Here is a 13,657-nt window from a genome sequence, read left to right on the forward strand (position 1 = left end):
GACTTTTCTTGATCAATATATTTATAGATATAATAAAACTCATAAAAGATATTATGTCCTTAAAAAAACCTTTGCATTTCTTTAAAACAAGAGTCTAACGATAGAAGTAGAGAATAATGAAAAAGTTCAAAACTAGAGAATTGAAAAGCGGGTAGATGGACGGAAGTACCGGCGGATGGACTGGCGGAAAGACAACGAAGTGATCCAATAGAGGTACCATTTTGTTTAGCCGCTTCATACTTTACATTCGGTTATCACGTCAACTGATCGAAAAATTGGGTTATCGCCTAGCTTATTTTTTTTTTATTATTTCAACATCAAACAACAACAAATATAATATGTAAATTTCGTATTGCGTTATATGTATTTTTGGAAGAAAAAAATTAAAGAAATAAATGAGCCCTGCTTCTCACAAACCAGCATTTACATTTTGTGGTCTTATTATGCTCTTGTACTTCTCACAAAACTTTGTTATTGGAGAGATATATGTGTCAAGTTTTCAGCTTGAATCAAATACCTAGCCAAAAATTGGTGCCTGGAACTTATTCCTCGTTAGTCTTCTAGGTTAGACCGGACAATACCAGACCTAAAATAATCTTTTCATAAACATAAACAGATTGTTGATCTGTCTTACAAATCAAGAAGAATTAAGGATAAGCAAGACAAATAATATTTCATATTTTATAAAACAAAGATGCTTAACAATAGCCTAGTGTACTTCGAGTAATAACAACTCTGGTAAACACCGACTTTACCTACATTGCATCTATGCCAGCAGTCAGCACCAGATTCATTCAATCAATCTCGCGAAATGAATGACTGAAAAGAGAAATAGAAGTATATTACAAGCCATTGTTAAAAGGAATGATAAATAAACTAAAGCTGTCGCAACGAACAGCACTCTGAATAAAAATAAAAAAAATTCAACCGACTCGGTTATGATTAAATATTCTTATGTAAACATTTCAATCCATCGTTATTTAAAGATTTACTTGGATGTACAATAATAGATTGTATTTCGTTCACTCTTGAGTTTAAATTCTTTTGAATACGAATGAATAATGTATAAGTAAATACTATAGTTGAACGACAATGTTCTGTCTTAGAAACTTAGTGAAATTCTTAGGTTTATATTTACTTAGATAAAGTCGTATTATTTTTAAAAACATTAATTTATTTATCGTCATGTCAATGAGTCTTAGTTTATTCCTCATTGAAATCAAATTATATAGTTATTTTTTGTGTTATTTTCCAAACTAGTAATGATCTTTTTTATGTTCTCAGCAGTAGTTGATTAAACCATAATTTCTATGATCCATTATCAATATATGTAAAAACAATACAGTTTATTATTAAATTCAACTGAAACAGTAACGCGATAAATAGAAAACAAAAGTACCTAAATAATTGATGTATTGGTAGGTATATACGTAAATAATTTATATTTTCAAAAATAAAAACATCTAAACTCAATTCAAGAAGAGGCAATTTTATCAGTAAATCTTCGCCAAAATCTTACAAAATGACATGTGCTCAAGGCGGTAAATCGGTTTTTAAACGGCTTCCAGTGTGAGCCAAATCTGTTGTAAAACCAGTGATAATAGTCGTGTCTGGCACAGAATTTCGATATCCAGCATCTTGATACATTCCCTTGAAATAATTACACTTTTACTCACATTGCAAATGTGTACAATAATATTTTGGCCATATTATTTACAGATATTTTTTCCTTATTGTTTCTGTAAAAGATACAGATATTTTCACCTTATTTGAATGAATAAATATGACACTGCGTAAATTTTACACAGTTATTCATTCAACTAAGCTCTTAAATAAGCTTGAGTATTTCAATAAAACCAAATGATTAACTAGGTTTTATCTATGTAAAAAAAAACACAATAATTAATTACTCACACACGTAGAATATAACCCATACATAAAGATTTAATCAAGATTCAAGGAGTCCCCATCTCAATGGGTTATTTAGGCCTAAATAGCGATTTTTGTGAAAACGTAAGTTCGCATACAAGGAAAGGATTAACTTTTCATTTCATTTTCAATAAAAACTAAATTGCGCTCAAAACGTTCATTTCCTGTATTCTAAATGAGGAAGCTATATGCCTTCGTTAGATATAAAAACTCTTTTAAAATATGGCATATTTTTAATCTGTATCTCGCTAGACTTATGACGAAGCCACTTTAAAAGTTCAGTGAGTCGGCTGGAGCGAATTTTCGTATCAAGGGCCCTTGATCACGCATAAAATTTAAATTAAACTAAAAATGCAGGCAATAATTGATCTTTGTAGAGTTTAATTGTTTGAGTTGTTAATACATAATACTTAGACCTGTCGAATAGACTTAGACACTATTGAATTAATATCGTATTTATCATCGATTTGATAACTATATGAAATAAAATTTAACAAGAAAAAAATATACGTCAATTTGCACTAGCATGTGGCTCCACTTACGAGGTACTCTAGTAAAAAGAAGTTTTTATATAGCTAATCAGCATTTATAGTATGTTCAAGCAATATTTGTACCTTTTTTATACAAATTCAATAGATAACGATTTAGATTAAGATAGGTTAACTGATTTAAAAAAGAGAATCAGATAACGGCCCTATCTCACAAATTTGTACGTTTATAATACTGCTAGCGGTCCGACCCGACACACATGGCCTTAGGAACCACGTACATAACCAACCAACAGTGAAATAATTTTTAAAATCGATCAAATAAACTCTTCGGCTTTATATGATTACTAGACACTCGTCCCGGGTCCACGTCCCGTCCGGATATCAAGATTCCTGTTTAAGCCCAAGGAAGCATTTAATCGGGTCTAACCTACTAACCTACTAACCCTGTCTGTATACAAAATTTCTTCAAAATCCGTTTAGTAGTTTCAGCGTGATTGACGGACAAACATCCAAACGAACAAACTTTCACATTTATAATATTAGTGTGATAAAAATATATGCTATAGAGGTACAGATGTATATTTTAAGATTTAAATACCGGGGCCCTTAAGTACGTACCTGATGTGGAAGTCAGTGCAACTCATTAGTAACGAATGACTCGCGCAGTACCTACAATATGTGTAATATATATAAATATATAATATCTGCGCTGCTTATGAGGTCATTTTTATAGATGAATGAATGAATATTCGTCATTATTTAAGTTGTATAGAGAGAGTTTTATTATAATTGAGAACACGATTGCTGAATTTAATAGATCGCCGATTAATACGATTATAATTTTATTGACATATATTAATCAATATAATATCCATCAGCATTAAATCAAAAATGGATATGACTTTGACTTTAAACTCCTAATATATCCTAATAAGGTTCCTTACTGATATACCTTACTATCAATATGATTAGAAGCATCATTAATATTTAGCGTAAAACGATTTTGTAAATAGAGCAATTGACTGTACAAATGCCTGTATAAAAATTATTTACTATAAAAAGGACCACCGACGACCCAGGGAGAGAGATTCTACTTTTGATTCTAAAATGGGACCAAATGAAAATAATTCCCTATCAAACAAAAGAAGAATTACCTCAATCGGTTGAAACCCGTGAAAACCGAGTAAAAAAGTAATATACAGTCGAATTGAGAATAAAATGTTGGTGATATAATATTATTCACTAGCTGCGCATCGCGATTTTTGCCCACGTAGTACCTGATATTATATAACCTTAAAGCCTTTCTCAAAAAAAGGGCTGTCTAAAATTTAAATTTATTTTTTCAAATCGGACCACTGACCAGCAGTTCTTGTGCTTTACGCGTTCAACCAAACAAACTCTTTAGCTTTATAATATTAGAATAGATTAAGCAGATTTTTATTGGTATGCAAATGTTCAGTAAATATGCTTGAATTGGTGAAGCTTAGGTGAGAATGGCTAGTCTAAAAGATTCCAATTTTAACCACCGGGTGTATTTTGAACAAATAAATGCAAGCTCTCAGTATAGTTAAAACTCGGATATTATTTATATTGTGTTGTATAAAACAGTAAGAAAATAAGAATAAGTAAATAACCTTCCTTTCATATTAGGTGATTAATTAGTTCTCTAGGATAATTATGTTAAGTAATCGTTATAAAAATAAAAAAAACACTCATCATCAATCAAATTAATAATTTTTAAGATTAGAGCAGCACTTTATTTGAAAGCTAAATGAAATGTTTACATACATAAACATTTAGTTGTATCAATTTTTCCCAAAATAAAATAAATTATAAATCATTATTATTACATCGTTTTTAAGAGCAAATATCCATAATAATACGTTACATCCCTATTGTATTAACAATTACAGAAAGAAAATACTCCTTGTAATTTTATTTTAAGATTAGAAGTGAACACTTAGTTAAATCTACAAAGACTGCAACGACATCTCTGTTCAGAGGCTTTTATAAGACTTTAGTATCCTAACTCATTATATTTGTTCCTTAGTATTTGAAAAAATCTAAATCATTAATCAATATCATTTCGTTGTTTTTTAGTTAATTTAAGTTATATTTGCAATGCCGAATACAAAAAAAGCTTTTGTTTTCGCATCTATCAATCATAATCAATTATTCAACTACGATAATACTAATTACAATAACAATGAGGATAGAAATAGTTTAGAGGAAAAAAGACTACCTAGAACAGAACCTAATGTTTCCCGGAATAACACATTATTCACTTTTAAACTTCACTACAATATTAAGCCATTTCAGACTGCAGATACATAAGACCTTTAATGTAATCGTTTTTCAGCAATCACTTAACGAATGTATAAAATGCATGGAACTTTGACATTTTTAACTCGACAATCAGCTATCCAGTTAGGTGCCTATCGGAGCTTTATTTGCAGTTAAAATTGAAAACATCGCAAAAAGCGGGAACACTCTGAGCACAAACAGTTCAAAATTTCTGTCAAAACAAACTGCAAATGGAGTTTGCCAGTTGAAGTTTGCGAAGCGTTCAATACTTCCAATTACCTTTAGTTTCAGATCCGGTTTTTTAACTGTTAATGGGGATTAATCGAATTTTCTCGAAGCATTAGTGCCGTTGAAATATTTCGAATAGATTGTGTCTGAAAATGTTTGTCATTTGTTATTGAAAGGATTTAAAATTGCTTTTAAATTTATGGTTAGAGAGCAAAACCACCAATTATTAACGCAATTAATATATTATGGATCACCGGTATAGACACATACACAAACAAACAAAAACACTTTATTGTGCACCAAATGATAATAAAAGTAAAAATATATATACATTATATTATAAACATTCACGAGCACAACAGGCGGTCTTATCGCTAAGGCTAACCCTAATTTTACTAATTTTAAATACACACCCATACAGAGTCGACATATAACGTTATTCATTATCTACGGGGACATTATATTTATAATACCAGATACCATTGTTTTGGTCAAGAAAGCCTATTAAAACGTGGAGTACCGAAAGATATCTCCACATTATCCAGCTCAAAAGAATGATCAAAATCGGTTGACTCAGTAGAAATCTCTGAGGTAACAGAATCCAGAGAAATCAGTCCAATTGAGGACCTCCTCAATGGAGGAGGAGGTGGAGGGAGGACGAGGAGGGAAAACTATTGCAAAGAAGGAAATAATGCAGCTGAAGTAAGAATGAAAAAAAAAATGAAAATGAAATATTTCATACATATTATATTTATTTATTAGTTTGCAGGAAAAAGCTCAAAACTAGTATTTTGATAGTATATTTTTTTAGTAAATTAAATCTTTTATTAGAAAAAAGCAGTGGTGGCTCAGTGGTGAGAACCTCGGACTTTAAAATCGATAAGTCGGGTTTCGAGACCGGGCGAGCGTGCAGGAAATAAATTGATTTTTTAATTTATCTGCACATGTGGATAACATCACCACTGCTTAAAACAGTGAAGGAAAACATTGTGAGGAAACCGGCATGTCCAAGAATCAAAAAGTTCGACGACGCGTGACATCTGCCATCTTGGCCAGCGTGGTGGATTATGGCCTGAATCCTCATAGGAGGCCTGTGTCCCAGCAGTGGGAACATATACAGGCTGATGACGATTAGAAAAAACATATTGTTACCTATTTATGTCAATTCGAAAATGATCGTAAATGGATACAATAACCGTTCGGACGTCGTGTTATTGATAATTCTATGCCATTTATGCGTTGAGCGGTGTAACTTCGATCGCATAATGATGTTAGTTCTCTAAATAAACGTATTTACAGAATTAAACGTCTGTTTTGAGCCTAAAATTACATAAGCGTAATCCATTTTGTAGTCAAACATAATATGCCCACAATGCCTCGCAAGTCAATCCGCTGTCGAGTTTACAGTGCTTATTTCATAGAAAACCGCATATGAAATGCCAATGTTATTTCGACTCAATATGTAAATTAATAAAACATATTTTTGCTTGCAATCTCTATAACCCGCTTATGTCCAGGTATGACCTGGACATAAGCGGGTTATAAAAATATTTGAATAATTATTCTACAATAAAATATTATGTGGTTTCATATAACAGTTTCCGTTTTATTTAACACCAACTTGACGTAAATATGTTTAAATGCAACTACAATATTATGTTTCCGTCGAGCACATGCTTTTCGTTTATTTACGAATTATTAAACTCTTTTTAGTTGTGAAATCGTCAAGTAAAACGCACATGTCATGTATTTCACTAAATAAAACTTTTAGCATCTCTTGATTATCGAAGACTTTAACTATACGAATCATACTAATATAATAAATGCGAAAGTTTGTAAGGATGTGTTTGTGTTTATGTTTGTTGCTCTTTCACGCAAAAACTACTGAACCGATTGAAATGAAATTTGGTACGTAGACAGCTGGACAACTGGAATAACATATAAGTAACTTTTTATCCCGATATTCTTACGGGATACGGACTTACGCGGTTGAAACCGCGGGGCGTAGCTGGTATTCCATTATGTGTGAACGTGGTATGAAGTAAAGTTATCGTAGGAGCATACGTCACTCGATATAAGACGAACCACGCCTTTATAAGTGTTTTCATTCAGAACAGTGGGAGTCAAGCGTGCTTCGCAATCGACACGAATTGGGCCAGCTTGCATCAGTGAAGGTACCATCCCCTCAAGAGATCGGCGTGAAATAGTAGTATGATAATGCTGCTGTGTTTTCTACTGTGAGATGGGATGGCCATATCCCTTTCCTTATCATGCGCAGTCTTTTCTCTTCTCCCTCTTTCAAAAATCAAGCCATTTCTTTATTCTTATCTGTTGAAGGCGAAATATCTCTAAGGCGTTTGGCCTGCAAATGTGGAGTTTGTAATACTTTGGTATCTTCAGCTGACCCACCGTTTAAATCGATTAAGAAAACCTTTATGAGGGAAAATAACAAGCTATATAAATTATAGTATTTATATATTTAGTTAAAGTATATATTTAGAGGCGAGAAAACTACGATCAAGTCCGTTTCCAATTAGATAAATTGACAAAAACAGCGTATAAATAATTAATATAAAATTAATCACTCATTTTTAATGCAGCATAGATGCTCGTTATATTTATCATTAAAAAATTTGTCAATAACAGAAATTGTAAAATTAAAGAAAAAACAATGACCTTTAGTTTATAATTCAATATACTTGAAACATAAAACGATTACAGTCTAACGCTTGACCTATCAACGAATCGTTTAAACTTATACACTATAATTTTCAACTTTAAAACGATGAAGCTAATATGCAAATAATAGAGTTGAATTGTGCCCTCTCGACCTGGGAGTCGAGTGTAGCAATCCGTAGCGGGTAATGATATCGCATTTAAACTGATGAATTTTTTAAAATGTTAACAGCGGTGCATTTGTGCTTTATCGTTCTTTCATTATGAACGTATTAAAGTGTATTAAGCTTCCGGAGAGGGAAACGATTTAGGTACATTGTTTTAGATGTCACTCTTATTCGCTCTTCGAAGTTACCTAGATAGTATATTGTTTTGTTTCAGAAAATAAATTTATTTATTAGAAAGGGTAGTTTACGATTGTACGCAATACGTTAGTAGCTTATTAAACTAGTTACTAGTAAACATCGTTCTTAAAAATGTTATTATTTGTTGTTAATAAGTTCAAATAAGCTCCACGGTCAAATTTACTTCATTGAAAATGATATTCGTTAATAGACAATGAATCATTTTCCAATATAATTAATTAAAGTTTCAAAAAAATATAATATTTCACCATCTGCTTGAAAGGTAAAACAAAGAGTTTCCCGCGAAAGATATTCGTCATACAAATTGCATATTGACATGTGCCGTGCAGGCTTCAGTCAAACTCAATACAAAATTGATTGAGTGTCGGAACTCAAAATATTTCACTGGTACGCACCGTCGCTTCAAATCCTCTGTATGATATAGTCTTTTGATCCTTTTGAAACGGTTTTGTAAAAATACTTTTGTCTATTTACTATAGTAAATAACAACGTTTCAATTTCGCAGACTTAGACTTTTAGATTCAAGTTTAATCCATACTAAATTTGCTTATAATAAATAATCATTACTAGTTTGTTTGATTGAACGCGCTAATCTAAGGTACTACTGGTTCGAAATTAAAAATTATTTATGCGTTGAATAGACCATAAATTGAAGAAGACTAGAAGCTTACATAATATCAGGCTACAGGAGATTGCTGTGCGGAAAAAGCTATTAAAAAATATAATTTCGCGCAATTATGCGTATACAATATAAATTTTGTTATAAGGTACACATGTTTTGTACCCATGTATATACATAAATATTAAAGTCAGAATAGTCGTAAATAACTTTAATTTCATTATCTCATTACGCAATATCTAACTGATATAAACATATAGACTCAGAATAGAAAATGACCAAGTTATGACCTCTGAACGGACTATTACGCACACGTGGTCATTTGGAGTGCGTCATGCGTTGTGGGGAAAAATGATACGTGCGTGAGTAATGTAACTATATATACTACTTGGTTGGAATTTGCCCTTATTTCTGTTCGTCTGATATAAATATAGGTTAAAGGCTGTGTTTCGAAAAATAACACGCCATTTGTCCATGGAGTATCTAAAAGATTTAAACTTAATTCGCGAATTATACCTATCCATTATTATGTTTTAAATGAGTTACAAAAATAAAGTATTGATAAAATATAAGTAAAATTACGAGAGGCTTGGATTAGACTGGAATCGACTTAAATGTGTTTAGGTTAGATTTTTCGATTTAGACTGGTTTTATATAAGAGAGCTTACTATATGGTGTTCCAATAGACAAATAAACGTATTATATAACACTAAATATACATAAAACAGGAACCAGAAAACAAAAGTTTTTTTATGCAAATTGACATTTTAAAATGCAAACGTTCTATTTTAATATAAGAACGGTCAGATAGATGCATAAAAAACTTTGCATGTAACAATACTGTTTGTTTTGTGGTGTGTGTTTGTTTTATTCTCAGTTGATGGATCTCATGCAATCGAAACAAGAATTGACGTCAAAAATGACGCAAAAATGATAATTTAACGAATCCTAACGCGTCTGACAGTTCGCTAGAAGAAAATACATCGTCTCTTGGATCAGACACTTACTAATAAAAATTACTTAATGGAAATCTTTATATATAACAATAAATCCTTATTTCCCTTGGTCATGCCATCACGCGTGAACGGCTGGAACAATTACCAAGGGTGAAGCCGGGGCGAACAGCTAGTAATAAACTAAAACAATGTAGAGCTATCAACCCATTATAGCTATGATTAGTATTTAATACTTACATTGATAAAATAATGTTTTATTAAAGCCGCTCGGAAATCCCTCAAAAGTGACATATCATAAATTGATTTCCATTAAATCAGTATTAATTTACACTGCATTTATTCCCGATATTTTGAATATCCGACAACAAGGCGGATTAATTCGCTATAGGTAATCATTTTACGATGTTATCACCCTGACAGGTCTGTGTTCATTTCGGATGCAATCGAATTATATTTGCTCCCGATATCCATGAATATGAAAATTGTTCGTGTAACGTCGTTTAAATTGATGCTTTTTATTTGCATGAAGGATTTATTGATACGGAAATACATATTTAAAACAGAGATGCAAAGTAACCAACATGGAGTTGTGCAAAAGAAAGATTAAAATTACCAAGGACATGTCATCAGTATAAATGCTAGTGAAAAATAAACGTTGTGTAAATTTATTTTGAAATTCTTTGCTTAAACAGTGGCTGATAATCTGACACTAGCTACAATCTGATGAATGAAAGCTCTCCACGGAAGATATGCCATTAATGGACCAGGTAGATGGTAGATGGCAAAGATTGTCAATTAAATTTTCATGTATACACGTTATAGACGGACACAAAACACAGGTTGCTTTTCCAATGGGGTGAAATTTAAACAAAAAATAATTGAGCAATTACTTTATTTTAATTTTAAGATTATTAAGAAGAATTGGTATTTAAAAGCTTCTTAATCTCATCATCAGCCCACATGTGTTCTCACTGCTGGAGCATAGTCCTCCTATGAGGGTCTTTATATTCTAAAATTATCATTGAGACTTATAATTTGTTTTATATTCAAAGGATCTTAAAATAATAATTAAATTAAAGTAGAAATTCGTGATTTTATTAGTAATGCAATACGTAATAGTATTTAGTATAAGTGCAATTAGCAGTAGACAATTGCTCGATACAATATATAGACGATCCTCTCCAATTTCGGGCAACATTGAGCTTGCGAACCAGCATTATACTCACAAACTAGGCAGGCCGCGCTCTACCGCCTAGTACAACGGCACACAAACCTGAATTATCAATCAGGCTTGAGCAATTTGTGGAGCCTAACCGCACACGGACGTAAGGCCTATAGATATTTTATTGATACGCGGTTAGTACTTTGAATTGAATGGAATTGACTGAATATGCATAATTTGATATCATCTTTGTACACGTTAAATCTTGCGAGAATAGCACGCGTTTGCTCGATTATAGTACCTACGTAATATAATATTTAGTGTCCGGAATGCGATGTATTTTGGCACAAACATTGTGTCAATCTGGATTGACATTCGATTTTATGCTATGTTTACCGTGTAAGCCATGGAAAGCGATTTGTAAATAACGCAGTAATAAACTAGAATAGTTAATGAACGTATTTGTACACTATTTGTACTACGGATATGGGTTTAATTTAAAAATATCTTGGATAGTATAAAGTTTAAACGATAATGCATGAATAGTTCCTGTCTTTTCTTCCATGAATTTCGACCGATTAGACAATCTTTAGGGATCACAGCATAATGGTCAACTCGTGTTTACGCGGTTATGGATGATGAAAGTCCAACGTTATAAATTTCAGCCCCATTTTTAGTATCCAGGATACAGAACAAATAATAAAAAACGTCGTAATAGGTTGGTCACTGGCAAAAGAAAAATTAAATGTGGTTCATTGACATGATTTTTATTTTGCAATATTTACGTTTTATTTTATAGGTTGTACACATTTTTTTTGAAACAGAGTAACAAAAAGAAAACAGAGCAGTAATTTGAGTAGAACTTTATAACATTAATGGAATTACATTACTGAATTAAAAGTTTCACTAGAAATTCATGATCTACATTCTTGTTTTATACATATGTGCCATTGCAATATGATTAAAAAACTTAAATAAAAGTAAAATTATATCAAAATATTATGAATCTCAAATAATATCAGTAAAATAGGTTTGATTTTGGATAGATAGAATGAATGTTCAGGGCCAAGATAAGGGGAGAATCAACAGATGATCTCTTAACTCATCAATCACTCCGCATCCCCAATATATTGAATAGTTTTCACTTGATTGAATTACAGTGCGATTTGATACTATGTGTATTATAAAGATTGGTTCTTGGATACTACTTTAACCCTCTCTTTTGTAGAGAGATTATCACGTGGGAGTTGTAAACGAGATACTACCTTTATTGTTTTTATGTTACATGTAAAAACCTGTTGAGTTTAAATGTCTAGGTGTCCGGAAGGTACTGATAAAAGAAAATGTACATCAATGAATATGAAAATGAAAATTCCTACACTAAACATCAAGTTAAGAATTCAGCATGTAAACTTACGATAAAGTAATAATTTTATCTATTATAAAGCTGTAGGTGTATCTACTAACCAAATGCTTACTTTTACAGTATTAATTTTCTTTGATTGATAATCCTAGTAATATTATAAATGCGAAAGTTTGTAAGGATGCGTGTGTGTTTTTTGCTCTTTCACGCAAAGAGTTCTGAACCGATTGCAATGAAATTTGATACGTGTCGAATTTCATTGCAATACTCGTACTACGCTGTCTAGCTGGACAACTGGAATAACATATAGGCGAATTTTTATCTCGATGTCCCTACGGGATACGGACGTACACGGGTGAAACCGCGGGGTGAAACAGCTAGTAATTTATAAAACACAATTTTCAGTTCACTTCGCCACTCCTTATCAATCCAACGCTACATTACCCATGATATTAAATCAAAATTACATATGCCATTAGATTTTGCATAGTTGATTACAAACGTGCAAATTTGCGAATGTTGATTTCATTACTGTGAACATGTAAACATGTGACCGGCTGCAATTCATTAACACCTGCCCGAGCTGCAATGCAAATAGATCGAGATAACGAACGATATAGCACTTTGAGCCTATTCAGCTAAGATATATTTTTAAATGCTGTTGCTACTTATATGCGTGTTAGTATGAACTTGTTCATTAAGGCGGTGTCAATTTTTCAAGAATGTAAATACAAGTTTATGTACGCTTTAATATAAAAAAAGTATTCCATCAATTGGTCTTAGGACACAATAGTATAAATCGCTTCTAATATGTATTTTATCTCCTTTTCATATTAAGGCCACCATAATGTACCACATCCAAGCTTGGCGAGTTATACAAACATTACAGCATTTCATAAATTTAAATAAAACCATACCTTGTAGGTCAAGACAGGCCAACTACACCTACAACTACAACTTAATAAAAACAAATTTAAGTAAACAAAACTGGAATGAAATATACGTTCACTGTAATGTTGAGATATTGAAACGGAAACACTCAAAGTAGTTAAATAATATTAATTTTAATAATTAACTAACAGGAACACTGAACGCACTTATAAATTCAAAATAAAACTCTGAATATTATAGCTCTTTATACCAGTAAGTTTACATGGAAATATTTGTTTGCATTCAGATTGCTTTCTGGCGAGTATTGAATTATTTATTACATGTGAATGCAACATCGCAGTGAAACTATTAAAATTTCATAGATATAGTCGACAGCTACCTTGTTAGTGAATCAAGTTGCTTTGTTTGATTGGATCTAGTTATAATTATAATTAAAGCTTTGTTTCGAATGAAGAAATAATTATATAGCCTTTATTGTATAAAAGATTCAACTTGAAGTATGCGAAGATTTGGCAATATTCAAATAATATAAATATTCAAATACTTAGCTAAGCTAATATATAAATGTTTGCAACATTATTTATATATTAGCTAAGTCACTATACCTAGTCTTGCCATAAATATTGTAATAAAGAAAAAAGAAAATTGTTAACTGCAAATAACATTTATTACT

At 31.6% G+C, this 13,657-nt stretch overlaps 1 protein-coding gene across 4 annotated transcripts in view; it reads right to left on the reverse strand.

The window, feature by feature from the left end:
- Positions 1-13,657, reverse strand: part of LOC119832667 — an 86,126-nt gene that overhangs the window by 42,295 nt on the left and 30,174 nt on the right. The window lies entirely within an intron of this gene.

Source organism: Zerene cesonia, chromosome 15, assembly GCF_012273895.1.
Source record: "Zerene cesonia ecotype Mississippi chromosome 15, Zerene_cesonia_1.1, whole genome shotgun sequence".
NCBI lineage: Eukaryota > Metazoa > Arthropoda > Insecta > Lepidoptera > Pieridae > Zerene > Zerene cesonia.